The 15475-nt window shown below is 44.3% G+C and overlaps 1 pseudogene; it reads left to right on the forward strand.

The window, feature by feature from the left end:
- Positions 1–14650: 14650 nt before the first annotated feature.
- Positions 14651–14768, forward strand: LOC126237943 (5S ribosomal RNA; annotated as a pseudogene).
- Positions 14769–15475: the final 707 nt, after the last annotated feature.

Below are 15475 nucleotides of genomic sequence, written 5' to 3' on the forward strand. Positions count from 1 at the left end.
CTCATACACAAACAGCAGTAGACCGGCGTTGCCTGGTGAAACGTTGTTGTGACGCCCCGTGTAAGGAGGAGAAATGCGTACCATCACGTTTCCGACTTTGATAAAGGTCAAATTGTAGCCTATAACGATTGCGGTTTATCGTATCGCGCCATTGCTGCTCGCGTTGGTCGAGATCCAATGACTGTTAGCAGAATATGGAATCGGTGGGTTCAGGAGAGTAATACGGAACGCCGTGCCGGATCCTAACGGCGTCGTACCACTAGCAGTCGAGGTGACAGGCATCTTATCCTCATGACTGTAACGGATCTTGCAGCCACGTCTCGATCCCTGAGTCAACAGATGGGGACGTTTGCAAGACAACAACCACCTGCACGAACAGTTCGACGACGTTTGCAGCAGCATGGACTATCAGCTCGGAGACCATGGCTGCGGTTACCCTTGATGGTGCATCACAGACATGAGAGCCTGCGATGGTGTGCTCAACGACGAACCTGGGTGCACGAGTGGCAAAACGTCATTTTTTTCGGATGAATCCAGGTTCTGTTTACAGCATCATGATGGTCGCATCCGTGTTTGGCGACATCGAGGTGGACGCACATTGGAAGCGTGTATTCGTCATCGCCATACTGGCGTATCACCCGGCGTGATGGTATGGGGTGCCATTGATTACACGTCTCGGTCACCTCTTGTTGGCATTGACAGCACTCTGAACAGTGGACGCTACATTTTAGATGTGTTACGACCCGTGGCTCTATCCTTCATTCGATCCCTGCGAAACCCTACATTTCAGCAGGATAATGCACGACCGCATGTTGCAGGTACTGTACGGGCCTTTCTGGATACAGAAAATGTTCGACTGCTGCCCTGGCCAGAACATTCTCCAGATCTCTCACCAACTGAAAACGTCTGGTCAATGGCGGCCGAGCAACTGGCTCGTCACAATACGCCAGTCACTACTCTTGATGAACTGCGGTATCGTGTTGTAGCTGCATGTACATGTCATTTAAGCTCTGTTTGACTCAATGCCCAGGCGTATCAAGGCCGTTATTACGGCCAGAGGTGGTTGTTCCGGGAACTGATTTCTCAGGATCTGTGCACCCAAATTGCGTGAAAGTGTAATCACATGTCATTTTTAGTATAATATATTTGTCCAATGAATACCCGTTTACCATTTGCATTTCTTCTTGGTGTAGCAATTTTAATGGCCAGAGGCTCTAACTAACGATTATAGACATTTCAAGGCAAATGCCTCACGCGTATTAGGCTGGTGCAGTTTTCAGAAAACTACACACATGCTAGTCTGGAAATACGTTGTGGACGGGAATGTTATCCCATGTCATATGAGCATGAGGAAGAACAGCACACAACGAAAGGCAACTGAACGAGATCATAAGAAGATGAATCCTTTGACTAGAAGCACTTCTTTTCGGTGCGTTTAATTCCAAGTTTTTAGGGATAATGGAAGTGCATTACACCCAAGGCCTGAACTGAAAAATTCGACCTCTCTTTGCTCACTCCATGGCCACTGAAAAATCGACTCGAATAATTCGCGTTTGGTCACCTTGAGGATGAAACAGCTCTGAGAGTGTGACGAGTAGGTTTACAGTGCACGGCATATGAGGAATTTAAGGACACATTCTTCGCTAGCTATAGATCTAATGCAGCGCGAGATCATACTGGATATTACGATTAGTCGGAATCTGCAAGGATCTAATCTCCGAAGTCAAGTGAAGCGATGGAGTATTCCGTATCTGTCCACCTCCGTAGTCCATAGATGAATGGTCAGCGCGACTGATTGCCATTAGAGGACCCAGCTTCGATTCCCGGTGCTATCAAGGATTTCACCTGGGTTGAAGACTAGTGCAGGGTACATTCAGCCTCGTGGGTCAAACTCGGGAATCTCTGAACCGATTAGTAACGGTTCAAAGGTCAAGAAACCCAACGACGACCGGGAGGATGGTGTGCTGACCACATGCCCTTCCGCACAGCATCCTATGACGCCATTGGCAGAGGAAGACACAGCGGTCGGTCTGCTCCGGCTGGCACGTCAAGGGGCAGACGGCGAAACTCTTAACTTCCACGATATCTGCCAGAGTAACTCTTCTTTTCATTCATTATTTCTCTCAACGTTTGTGTTTGTAATAAAATCAAATTGCGTGGCATTCGAAATCCACATCATATTATAGATCTCCCTATAAACACTTTGGGAAGGGACAAAAACTACGTCTTTCGATAGAACTGTGTATAGACGGAAAATATATAATCCGATTTAACATTCCGTTAACGATGAGGACTCTGGAGACTGGTTACAATCGCTGAAGCGCCAAAATGGAGTGGTAAATCAAACGTGTCCTTTCCAGTGGAAATATATCCTGAGATATATCCTGAGATTCAAGTAAGCGATGGAAAAGCTACAGCTGGATAGTCGAATAGACATTCCTAATGAGAGTCTAGTGTCTCATCCAGTCCACCACTTCTCAGTGCACTATGTCTACACAATGCAATGATCTGTATATAACCATAATGAAAGCACCCCTGGGCGAAAATAGTCTACTGGCATCAAACATTAGCCTTAATCTGTGAAGAAAATTTTTGAGAATCTATGTCGGGAATACGGCATAGTAAGGATGTGAATGGCTTGTGCAAACATCGGAAAAGGAGAGAATCGAAGCGTTCGAGTGTGGTGCCATAGAAAGGCGTTGAAACCTGGGTAGAAAAGAAGAAATTTTCTGCAGCAAAGGAGTATATGGAAACCTGTGACAAGAAGAATTGGCAAGATTATAGTGTACGTGTTAACTAACACAACAGTGATTAAATTCCATGCTACTAGGAGCTGTAGAGGGTAAAAACTGCAGGGAAAGACCTACCGGAATACATCCAACAACTAACTGAGAACGATGGTTACAAGTGTTACTATGAAATAAAAGACATTGGTACAAGAGAGGAATTTGTGGCGGATTGCATCAGATCAGTCACGAAGCTGATGACCCAGAAAACAAAAATAGACTGTATTTAAAACACCGTTTGGCGTATACTCAACTGTACTCACCATGTGTATCGTTTTCTGGTTGTCTGAATTGCCCAAATATTTTACTACAGCTGTTGTTGAGAGCAATCGTGGTTAACGGTGACATCACAAATAAATTGCCGTTGTCACAATGTAATAATATTTCACATTATACAAAGAATGCTTTATGCCCGGAATCGTAGAACGTGCCGGTAAGCGATACGCACGCAGTTAATAAGGGCTGTCGCTCAAATAAAACATGGTGTCATCGTCCAGTACAGCTCAACAACGTTACGACAGGCGCTGATTCGCGTCGCATCGTCAGAGCTTCAGGCAGCAGACACCAGGAGCGCCACTTACTTGACGCAAGGAGCGAGGCTTGGTAGATAGCGTTTTGTTTGTGCTGTCGCCGATACGTTGTCGTGTGTCTGTCCCTTCCTAAACCCCCTATTGTTTGTTTCAGCCAGAGCATAGGTAGAACTCAAAGCTTCCTTTATCTACATTATACGTCTGCAGCAATTGCTACTGGATGTATGAAATACCGGTAGAGTTTGTCTCCCTCCAAGGTTCAACTAACTAGAGGTTTGGTTTCTGATCGGACCATCCTGAGAATCACATTCTTGAGCTGCAAAATCAAATGTCACTTGAATCACATTCTTGAATTCAGCAGCATGTGCGAAAGTATTGCACCCAGCCTCTTGCTAGGAATATTGAAGCTCCGCTTGATTTATCAATTTAGTGTGAAAGTCACTGCTGAGAGTCGCTATTGATTCTGTTATCCTTCTTCCATATATTTTGAACATTGTAGGAAGAAATATACATCCAAAAGCTGTAAGTATTTTGTTGTTTTTACAGGAATGGTCATGCGTTCAGTGCCTTTCCCTGCAAATGAATAATTTACTGCTGTTATCTCTTGGTGAGTACTTAGGAATCACAAAGCAGTACACATTTCTGGTTATTTACGACATCATCATTAACAACATTCACGAAAAATGATTTTAAATGATCTTTCGACGTTTTCCCACTTAGCCTCAGAATGTATGTTTGGTGGAAGACTGTCTTCAATAGTCTATTTAACTTTAGGGCCGAAAGTTTTTTCCTGAAGACGAATGTACAGTTTTTTTTTTTTTGTTAGGTGTTATTTCATTGAAAATCCAGCATCTGCTGTACAGTTCTGAGGTGTACTGAGCGCAGACTGGACCAAGGCAACCGTTGGGTTTCCCCTTTTTTAGATTGCGTCACGCAAGAAGTTAGTCCATAGTTAAATCCACTTTGATCAGTGATCCAAATACAGTATAGCTATATCTGGAAACTTGCAATGTTCTCGTTTACTTCGCCTGCAAAACGGGCCCCAGACTGGCGAATATCTTGGTCTTCGTATGCATGTCTGGCCGTCACGAAAGCAGTGATGTCTCTACGGCACATTCTGTATTCTTTCTTGAGACGTGCTATGAATGATGAAGAACATTTAAACTTTGTGTGCCCAGTTCGTCTCGCCTTTTGCATTTCCCGTAATTTCAGGTGTCAGCAATGGACACATTTTCCTTCATTCCTAGCTATGAGAAGTTGGGACAGGATGTGTTGTTTCTGTCCGTGTCTATAACTGCCTTGTTTCCTCGAATTGGGTTTTCATTACGTCGTTTTTTCTCCACATAATCAAATATTACTTTGACGCTCGATGCGCTTTTTGTAATAGGATGTCTCTTCAGTATCGAGCTATAGTTTTACGTGGAGGTGTATGATAATCATCATAAATAAGTGTAACACGTTCTTCTGCAAATTTTGTTTGTGTAATAACAGTATTGGATCTTTTCTGGTAAAGGTTCGCAGTCACCATAACTGTCAGTTTCTCATAGAGGAATACTGTTTCCGCCACTGCCACTAGCACTACACCTCGAACACTATCAATCGCGTTATCGTCTATAAAGTCATTTTCTTCATCCACTATCCTATGCAATGTAACTCCAGTTGAGCAGTCAAACGAAAACTCATGTTTCTGAATAATCATATCCACCAAAAACATTGCGAAAGTATCGTCATCCAGTCCTATGCCGACTTACATTAGATAACGGCTTCTTAAATTGGATACCATAATATTTGAAACATTCCAGACGTTATTGGCTTCGTTCATTTACGCTGTATAGGCACGACAGCACTGACACACCTATACTAAACACATCAACTACTTTATGAGGTAGGTGATCGACTCGCGTGTTACCCCGCCCTCCACCGGCTCGCTCAGCTGGCAAGCGCTACTGTGTACAAACGATGAGCAACACAATCCCACGCCGTCACAGGCATAGTTAGAAATGTGAGATGGGTCTGTGTGTAAATGTTTAAATACTAATTCCTGTTCGACTCGAGAGAAGTCCCTAGTTAGGTCCATAGGCGTCTGTAAGACGAAGTACTCCATACATCAGACAGGCACGGGGGAAGCACTTGACCCTGTGCCCCATCTCCCGCTGCCCGCCGGTTAAATCTCTGTGGGCGCCATTGCTTAGGATCAGCTTACGTTGGAGCTGTAATCAAAATTCAGAGCGTCGAAGTGAGGAGCGACAACAGTAAAACGTGATTCTTAGCTGTTGTGAGACGTTCATGACGGGGCTTCGCTAACAAGGTGGAGCTGAGTGTCGGAGAAATGTACTTGTTTTGCCTGTGGAATTGAAGCCAAAGCAGTCATAAATTTGTCATGCAAGCTTGTCCGTTTGGTTGGTATTGCTGTTACCAATAAACTAAATGACGGATGGTTGGTTGACAGTGCTTTACTGTTGAAAATCACATTGAATAACCATAAATATACAATCTATTGAAATAAATACCTTTGTTTCACTAGCTTTCTGTCCTCAGGATAGTCTTTTTTCGTCGTTTCCTTTTCGGGTTGGAGTTACGACTGCTGCGAAAATCGTAAGAGAGATAATTCGTTAATTGAGGAGGTTATCAGAAATGAAGTGTGCAGATGCTGAGATTTCAGAAAAATAGCGGATGGCTACTGCAACAATTGTATATTTCTAACTGCTACAGAAACGTAGATGGAAAACTTATTCAAACTACGAGGGCGTGCTGAAAAGTAGGCTAATACCTCCGAACATTTATTGTGTTCTCAATATCGGTTGAGAAATTACATGTGTTGCATATCACTCGGTCGACTTTCCCGTTTCGCTGACGCAAGTTGCAAGCTTTTGCCGCTAAAGGGCTCCGAATTGTATCGTGTAACATGGCGGGGTGTGAAGTAAGTATCTCGGTGCTTGAGATACAACGTGATGTTCAAAAATGGTTCAAATGGCTCTGAGCACTATGGGACTTAATTTCTGAGGTCATCAGTCCCCTAGAACTTAGAAGTATTTAAACCTAATTAACCTAAGGACATCACACACACCCATGCCCTAGGCAGGATTCGAACCTGCGACCGTAGCGGTCGCGTGGTTCCAGACTGTAGCACCTGGAACCACTCGGTCACCCCGGCCAGCCAGCGTGATGTAATCGAGTTTTTAACCGAAGGAGACGTGCCTCCAGTTGAAATCCATAACTGAAGCAGTGCACGGTGATGACTGTACCGAGATGTGCTACGTTGGGTTGTTCGTGCTCGTATCGAAGGAAACAGTGGTGAAGCCGAAACCAAGAGAGCAGCAATGGAATTTCGCCACAAAAGATCTCCGTCACCAAAACAGTTGAAGACCAAGTCATCATCAGGTAAAGTCATGCTCACAGTATTCTGGGATGTTCAAAATGTGATATATTTGGCATTCAGGCCTGAAGGCACCAACACCAACTCTGCAACATACTGCGAGACTCTCAGGAAACTGTAAGCAAGAATTCGAAGAAGAGTGTGTTCACACATGGAGCACTCTCGCCTTAAGCATAACAATGCCAGACCACCCCCTGAGCACTGCGGCATCCGCAACAATCCGAAGCCTTGGATTCACTGTCATCGATCATGCTCCGTACATTTCCGACTTGGCCCCATCCGACCTTCATCTTCTTTGCTGCAGATCTGAGGATGATCATGGGTGGCCGAAACCGGTAGTCCAAAGGCCCTAACAGTTTTGTCATCGTAAACGGAAATAAAGCAATTTATTCTACACTTTCTGGATCACAGATCTATGCGCGACCATGTCGCAGCTTGTGTTACTGAACACCTTCGAGGACTCAATTTTGATAGTGATGTTGTGGTTCAAGCAGAGGTAAAGTTGTAGCTCCGTCAACGAATTCAAACATTCTACAATGGCGGTATCAAGAAACTGGTCTCTCGTTGGGAAAAATTTGCTCGTCGCCAAGGAGACCATGTTGAGAAATAAAGGTGTAGACATGAAGAAAAAAGATGCAGAATGGTAGCAAAGTTGGTTTTATTGAAAAATATTTAAGATGTTTCAGACAAAATATTCGAAAGAATTAGTTTTCAGCACACCCTCGTATTTATTTTACCCATTCTAGCTCTACGCCGGCCGGTGTGTCCCAGCGGTTCTAGGCGCTTCAGTCTGGAACCGCGCGACCGATACGATCGCAGGTTCGAATCCTGCCTCGGGCATGGATGTGTGTGATGTCCTTAGGTTAGTTAGGTTTAGGTAGTTCTACGTTCTAGGGGACTGATGACCTCAGATGTTAAGTCCCATAGTGCTCAGAGCCATTTCTGAGCCAGCTCTACGTTCAAAAAATAAGAACATAACGTTCCTTATGTATTACAAGTTCTGGCTGCTGTTAACTGTAAGCTCATAAATACTAACGTAACTGACGTAAGTGGTCGGTTACGTGCTGAAAGAAGTGTGTCATCGTAAGGTTGTCACGAATAAGCTGAATTGTTGAATTTGGCTTCGGTGACAGTATTCGAAATTCAAAATATTAGCCATATAGGTACTAAATTCTGTTGATGCGGTGCGCAACATTGTGAAATGTGTCTCCTTACTTCATAATAGAATAATTGATAATTAGGTATTGAACATAATATTACAGCGAAAACAATTTTGCTACCGGTAGAAGTCTCATCTAACCAACAGCAGTACCTCAGAAGAGGACACGCAGGGGTAGCATAGTCAGTCTCTTTAGTAGAAGTGTTTCATCTTCTAAGTGTTCAGCCAATAGTAAGCAGTATTTGGTTCGCTTTCGCCTGACCATTATCTATGTGACCGTCCCAGGGAGGTTATTGGTAACTCTAATCCCTAAGTATTTAGTTGTATTGACACCCTTTATGTTCGTGTGATTTATCGTGTAACCGAAATTTAGAGGATTCCTTTAAGTACTCATGTGGATGACTTCACTCTTTTCACTATTTAGTGCTAACTGACACTTTTCGCACCACACAGAGATCTTGCCTAAATTATTTTTCAGTTGGTTTTGATCATCTGATGACTTCACGATACAGTACATGGCAGCATAATCCGCAAACAATCTAAGTAGGCTGCTCACATTGTTGTAAGGTGTCAGGCAAATCCAGCACCTTCCATGAAAACCCTGACATGATAAGCAAATCCAGTAGTATGTCACATAGCTCCGAATAAATCGTGACATTAAATTAACCAAAGTAATACGAGTAACGAGTGAGCAAATGGAATACCACAGACTAACACAAGAATGCCTAAATGCATGTCATACCTTCCCACCGTGAGACAGACGCAGTTCCGAGGGGAGAAACGAGAACAGAAGCCGAGAGTAGAACTGTGTTAAGCTAGAAGGCCCTACGATAAGAGACGGACACCCACGTTGCCAGCTAACCACCAGGACCACCCCCCAGCCAATGTTAAAAGCCAGAGCCCTCCAGAAGAAGAGTATAGATCATACAATAACACTAAAAGGGCCACACCAGCCGCAAGTTTTAGCGTGAGACTTTTTCGCGTCTGTGTTACGTTGCAAACCTAAAAAACATTGCCCCACCACGAAAAGTAACCGCCAGGACTACCCCCCAGAACAATATAGATCTTACGATAACACTAAAAGGGCCACACCAGCTGCAAGTTTTAGTGTGAGACTTTTTCGCGTCTCCGTTACGTTGCAAACTTTAAAAACATTGCCCCACCACGAAAAGTATAACATTTCTCATTGGATAGACAGAATTTTTGTAGGCGGAGCTTAAGGTTAACATTGAGACCCTGATTGGTCAGATGAAAACACAGCCAGATAGTTTTTTTTTAATACAACTTCGGTAAATTGTAGTAAAGAGAAGTTAGGAGAGAATTGCTTCCGAGACGGCGAGCTGGATGGAGCTGCGCCGGCCGCCGCTCCCTGACGAACACCGACAAGGCAATGAACGCACGCGATGCCGCTTTTTTGAGCACATAAGGCTTCACTCAGAACTGCAGAAGTCTCATCTGTTACATCCCCTTTTTACGTAATACTAGTGTCGATCATCAATTAAATCTCATGGTATTAACATTTGCTACGTAAGCTAAAATCTGAAACGCGATGATTATTCTGTTATATAATTATTGAGAAGCCACATCAGCAACTGTAATTTACGACAAGTTAGATAAGTAATTAAAGATAATTGAGGGTCACTGTAGACCATTTTGATAGTTTTCTCTTTTGTGAAACTTAATTTAAATCTAGATTGTAGATGTGATATGGCATAGGTCATCCTTCAATCCATTGTAGAACTTGTGAGAGGCACCCACGTGCCTTGCTCATACTGTGACATCAAGCAGTCAGGCCTGCAAGATGAGTGGTCTGCCAAGCGAGTGGATTCATTCTTATTTATTGAGTAACATGAACTCTCGTACTCACAATTAAGTTACAAATTATCCTCCTGTATGAATAATACGCAACGGAAACGCACTCTGACTATCAGTAATTTACCGAACTCTGACTGTTCACTACGAACTGGCAATACCACATTTTCTTTTTTTTTTTTTTATTTAATGGCTTTTATCAACACGTGGCCATCGCACTGAATATGAGTGGCGCACACATTATAAATTCTGGATATCATGACAACATACAATTCGAAGGAAAAGGCCACCAATCTTTTTCTTTTCACTATCTTATTTATTCCGATAAATTCTATAACCTAAACACACAAATTCTATAGCCTACAACAATAACACATGAGAAATTCCGCCCAGTGGGCATGGCTTTACATTGGTGAATCTCTATCTTATGGTCTCGTAATTATTTAACGCTACAGTGCGCTTTCTGGATAGGATGGTGGATCTTTTATTATTTCTCATACTTCGACTCTCACAATCATCATCACGAAACTTTCCTCCAGACCGAGCAGTACAAAAGGAACACTACCTCTGAAACTACCTTGCTACTCTCCCATACAAACCACACATACTGAAATTACATGACATTCACCACACTACAACATTAAATACAACACAGGGATTAGTCACAACATTATCACTTTCAGCTTTCCCACTTCAATTAATATTTATCCCAGTTTCACACGACACTGCCCCACTACGTAATTCTACTTTCCTACTATGAACTCTGGAGATATACGCACGTTTTCCTGTGCAATGAAAGCCAAGTGGCGTTGCTGGATAGGCGGCTGACTCACCTTGCTTCTCTCTCAGAGTATTATAGTTTGAATCAAGCGTCACACGGAAACATATCACGCAAAGTAATATTAAGAACATATTCATCACACACGCGAGTCCTCAACTGATACCATGGACGAGTACTTCTCTTTATCCTTTGTCTCATACACAGATTTAGACTCACACAGTACTCACCACGTGGAAGTACTCACCTCTAATTTCAAGTCCTGCACACGCTATTTCAACTTATAGTACACACGCTAGTAATTCAGCTTATCTTAAGCACATGGAAGTATTTCAACTTATTGCTACAAGTGGTTTCATTGTCACCGTTGGTCACTTCCGAAGATTACTATGATCCCATTAATATTACCTGCCTGACATTTAATTCTCCCCACAAAAGATCCTGAAATAGAGAAATTATTATTTCAAACTACTCTTAAATATTCCACATGCATACCATGTCTCCACTCTTTTGTCTTTACGGAGCACACCTAAGACAGGTCTTAACAGCACAAGATCCAGCGGCAGAGTGCTGAAACATGGCCGTTCTTCAGGTCCTCTTGTACCTCTGTCGAAGTGGGGGAGCACCTTGCTACCGTATTGGTCAGCCACATTTCAGGCGCTCAAAGCTCAGGTAAATTTCATCTCTTTGGTTCCACCAAAGGTGGCCAAAGGATCGTCTCAATGATGATCATATATTCACATTCACTATCTGCGGTTAGCAGACGACCATACATTCATTCGTTTCACAGATCTCACCAAACTGGATGAAGGGAATTATTTTGTGTGAGTGCACATGTGATCAATTAAATAAATAAATTGTCATTCTTTCCCACACTGGTATCCGGCTTCGCTGTATTAATTGAAATTGAGTTATTATTAAAAAAAATGTGTTGTTCTGACAAGAATAATGAAGTATGTTGTACCTATTTTCAATGTCGGGCGGTACTGTACCCTTTCACTTGGAAACCCACTCAGGGAATATTCGTTCACATTTTTGTTGAACGCAGTTGGCTTTTATCATCCTGTATTAAAATATTTCCTTTTATCAGTAGTGCAATTTATAAATAATGTTTTGTGAGTAGAATAAAATTTCCAATGGTAAACGTAACTGCTTTTTCGACGTTATTTTACCAGCTAACTAAAAATAGCAAAGCCTTGAACCCCTTCCACTAAATTTAGTTAATATTAAGATTCTTTTACAGGGAGTGCAGTGGAGCTGACGCTGAAATCATTAAGTATTTGGTTATATCATTGCTAGTCTCACTGAACTCTTGTGAACTCTACATGTCGTGTGTGATCTGGCGTCTCCTTACCAGCAACAGGTCCCAGGTTCAAACTAGTCAATTCCCTAAAAAAACACGCTCAGAGCGTCGTTGCGCGAAAGTGGTAGGAAGACACGACTTAGAACAACAGACACCACGCAGAATGTTAGATTGTCTACTAAATCATTTAGATGCCTTAGAAACAACAGAGGGTCTATAAAACTTGCTTGGGAAATGCCATATATCACTTCCCTTTTACTCGATGACTTTCCATGAGTTTCTAAGAGCTATCTTTCTGAAAGGAAATCCGGAATCCAGTCGCACAGCTGAGACAATAGTCCATAGGCTTGCAATTTGATTAGAAGTGGCTTGTGAGGAACAGTGCAAGAAGCCCTCTGGGAATCTAGGAATATGGAATTATTAGGAAATCGCCTGTCGATAGCACTCATTACTTAGTGTGAATAAAGAGCAAATTGTGTGTCAATAGAAAGTTTTCTCTGAATCTGTGAAGTCAGTATATAGTATTCTTTGAGATAATTCATAATATTCGAACACACTACAGGGTGATTCAAAATCCCTTAACATTTTGGGGAAAGACACGTTAATTCACAAAATACACTCCTGGAAATGGAAAAAAGAACACATTGACACCGGTCTGTCAGACCCACCATACTTGCTCCGGACACTGCGAGAGGGCTGTACAAGCAATGATCACACGCACGGCACAGCGGACACACCAGGAACCGCGGTGTTGGCCGTCGAATGGCGCTAGCTGCGCAGCATTTGTGCACCGACGCCGTCAGTGTCAGCCAGTTTGCCGTGGCATACGGAGCTCCATCGCAGTCTTTAACACTGGTAGCATGCCGCGACAGCGTGGACGTGAACCGTATGTGCAGTTGACGGACTTTGAGCGAGGGCGTATAGTGGGCATGCGGGAGGCCGGGTGGACGTACCGCCGAATTGCTCAACACGTGGGGCGTGAGGTCTCCACAGTACATCGATGTTGTCGCCAGTGGTCGGCGGAAGGTGCACGTGCCCGTCGACCTGGGACCGGACCGCAGCGACGCACGGATGCACGCCAAGACCGTAGGATCCTACGCAGTGCCGTAGGGGACCGCACCGCCACTTCCCAGCAAATTAGGGACACTGTTGCTCCTGGGGTATCGGCGAGGACCATTCGCAACCGTCTCCATGAAGCTGGGCTACGGTCCCGCACAGCGTTAAGCCGTCTTCCGCTCACGCCCCAACATCGTTCAGCCTGCCTCCAGTGGTGTCGCGACAGGCGTGAATGGAGGGACGAATGGAGACGTGTCGTCTTCAGCGATGAGAGTCGCTTCTGCCTTGGTGCCAATGATGGTCGTATGCGTGTTTGGCGCCGTGCAGGTGAGCGCCACAATCAGGACTGCATACGACCGAGGCACACAGGGCCAACACCCGGCATCATGGTGTGGGGAGCGATCTCCTACACTGGCCGTACACCACTGGTGATCGTCGAGGGGACACTGAATAGTGCACGGTACATCCAAACCGTCATCGAACCCATCGTTCTACCATTCCTAGACCGGCAAGGGAACTTGCTGTTCCAACAGGACAATGCACGTCCGCATGTATCCCGTGCCACCCAACGTGCTCTAGAAGGTGTAAGTCAACTACCCTGGCCAGCAAGATCTCCGGATCTGTCCCCCATTGAGCATGTTTGGGACTGGATGAAGCGTCGTCTCACGCGGTCTGCACGTCCAGCACGAACGCTGGTCCAACTGAGGCGCCAGGTGGAAATGGCATGGCAAGCCGTTCCACAGGACTACATCCAGCATCTCTACGATCGTCTCCATGGGAGAATAGCAGCCTGCATTGCTGCGAAATGTGGATATACACTGTACTAGTGCCGACATTGTGCATGCTCTGTTGCCTGTGTCTATGTGCCTGTGGTTCTGTCAGTGTGATCATGTGATGTATCTAACCCCAGGAATGTGTCAATAAAGTTTCCCCTTCCTGGGACAATGAATTCACGGTGTTCTTATTTCAATTTCCAGGAGTGTAGAAATTATAGCGTCATTACATATCACATTGGGGACATACATCAATACATTTCAGTTTGGCGACCCTACTAATCTACGCACAGCTCCCGTCTCCCTTGTTTGGCACGAAACACGTTCGCCACATGTCTTGTGTTATTGCTCCTGCTGCATCGGTTATTCACTATATCAACTGTCTAGGCTATTGATCTTTACCTGGTACCGCTTTGCCTATCCGAAATCCCAAACAAAAGAGTCCAAGGACATCAGGTCAAGAGAACGGGCAGCCCTTAATCTAGATGATGCGCGGCTAATCCACCTACCAGAAAATGTTTTTTTCAAGTAATCACGAACGATGATTGCAAGGTGCGGAGGTGTGCCACCTTGTTGGAAAACGACAGAGTCTTTTATCCGATCCTGTTCCAGTTGTTGCTCCTGATACTACCGAAGTGTGTCAAAGTAAAATTTTCCTGTAATTGTCTTTTCGACAAACATGAAAGGTCCGTATACGTTTGTCGCGGTCATTGCCACCCACACATTCGCTTCAGGTGTGTCACGTTCCCGATCCTGAACTGCGTTTGGCTATACATTCACCCAAATACGACAGCTATGCCTATTCACCTAACCACACGTTTGAAATGTGGATTCATCACTGAATAGAGTGTTTTCCATTAGATTGCTTTCAGTAGGCCTGCAGACATGGCAACAAGACCAGAAGTGTCTTCAGGGTCAAGGTGGTGCAGAGTCTGGATGTGGTATATACGAACATTCAACGTGAATCTCAGTGTTCGCCACACAGTCATTTGCGGGACTTTTAGCTCCCTACTGAGCCGCCGTGTTGAGGCGGTTGGACTGCGACTGGTAGTATTCTGTATAGCGTCTATAGTCTCTGGCAACGGCCTTGCCGCAGTGGATACACCGGTTCCCGTGAGACCACCGAAGTTAAGCGCTGTCGGGCGTGGCCGGCACTTGAATGGGTCACCATCCAGACCGCCATGTGCTGTTGCCATTTTTCGGGGTGCACTCAGCTTCGTGATGCCAATTGAGGAGCTACTCGACCGAATAGTAGTGGCTTCGGTCAAGAATACCATCATAACGGCCGGGAGAGATTTGTGGTGACCACACGCCTCTCCTCTCCGCGTTCTACACTGCGGATGGCGCGGCAGTCGGATGGTCCCGATGGGCCACTTGTGGCCTGAAGACGGAATGGTCTATGGTCTCTGGTGATTTTAGTGGCCTCCTAGAACGGATTCCATCAACAACACTTCCTGTTCTTTTGAACTTATTCACTAAATTCCCGTTAGCTTGCCTATATGGACCTGGCTTTCTAAACTTTTTCAGGAAGTTTTGTTGGCTTTTCTGGTAGGTCATCTCTCTCAGTCAAACCGAAACAATGGCTATTCTTTCTGCAGTTGTGAGAATTCTTCAGGAGTATCTGCACAAATAAGAGACATTGGTTAGCGATTTCAAGGAACTGTCAAGGGACTTTTGAATCATCTTGCATATTTACCAAAACCCTACTGCAGATTTTGCGTTAGTGATATGGAACTGTAATTCAGCATATTACTCGTCTTTCCTTTCTTGCGCAATGGTGTAATTTGTGCAACTTTCCAGTCTTTAGGTACGAATCTTTTGTCGAGCAAGCGGTTTTATACGATTGCTAAGTACGGAGCTACTGTATCCGAATAATCTGAAAGGAACGTAATTGCTATAAGC

This window comes from Schistocerca nitens, chromosome 2 (assembly GCF_023898315.1).
Source record: "Schistocerca nitens isolate TAMUIC-IGC-003100 chromosome 2, iqSchNite1.1, whole genome shotgun sequence".
NCBI classification, from domain to species: Eukaryota; Metazoa; Arthropoda; class Insecta; order Orthoptera; family Acrididae; genus Schistocerca; species Schistocerca nitens.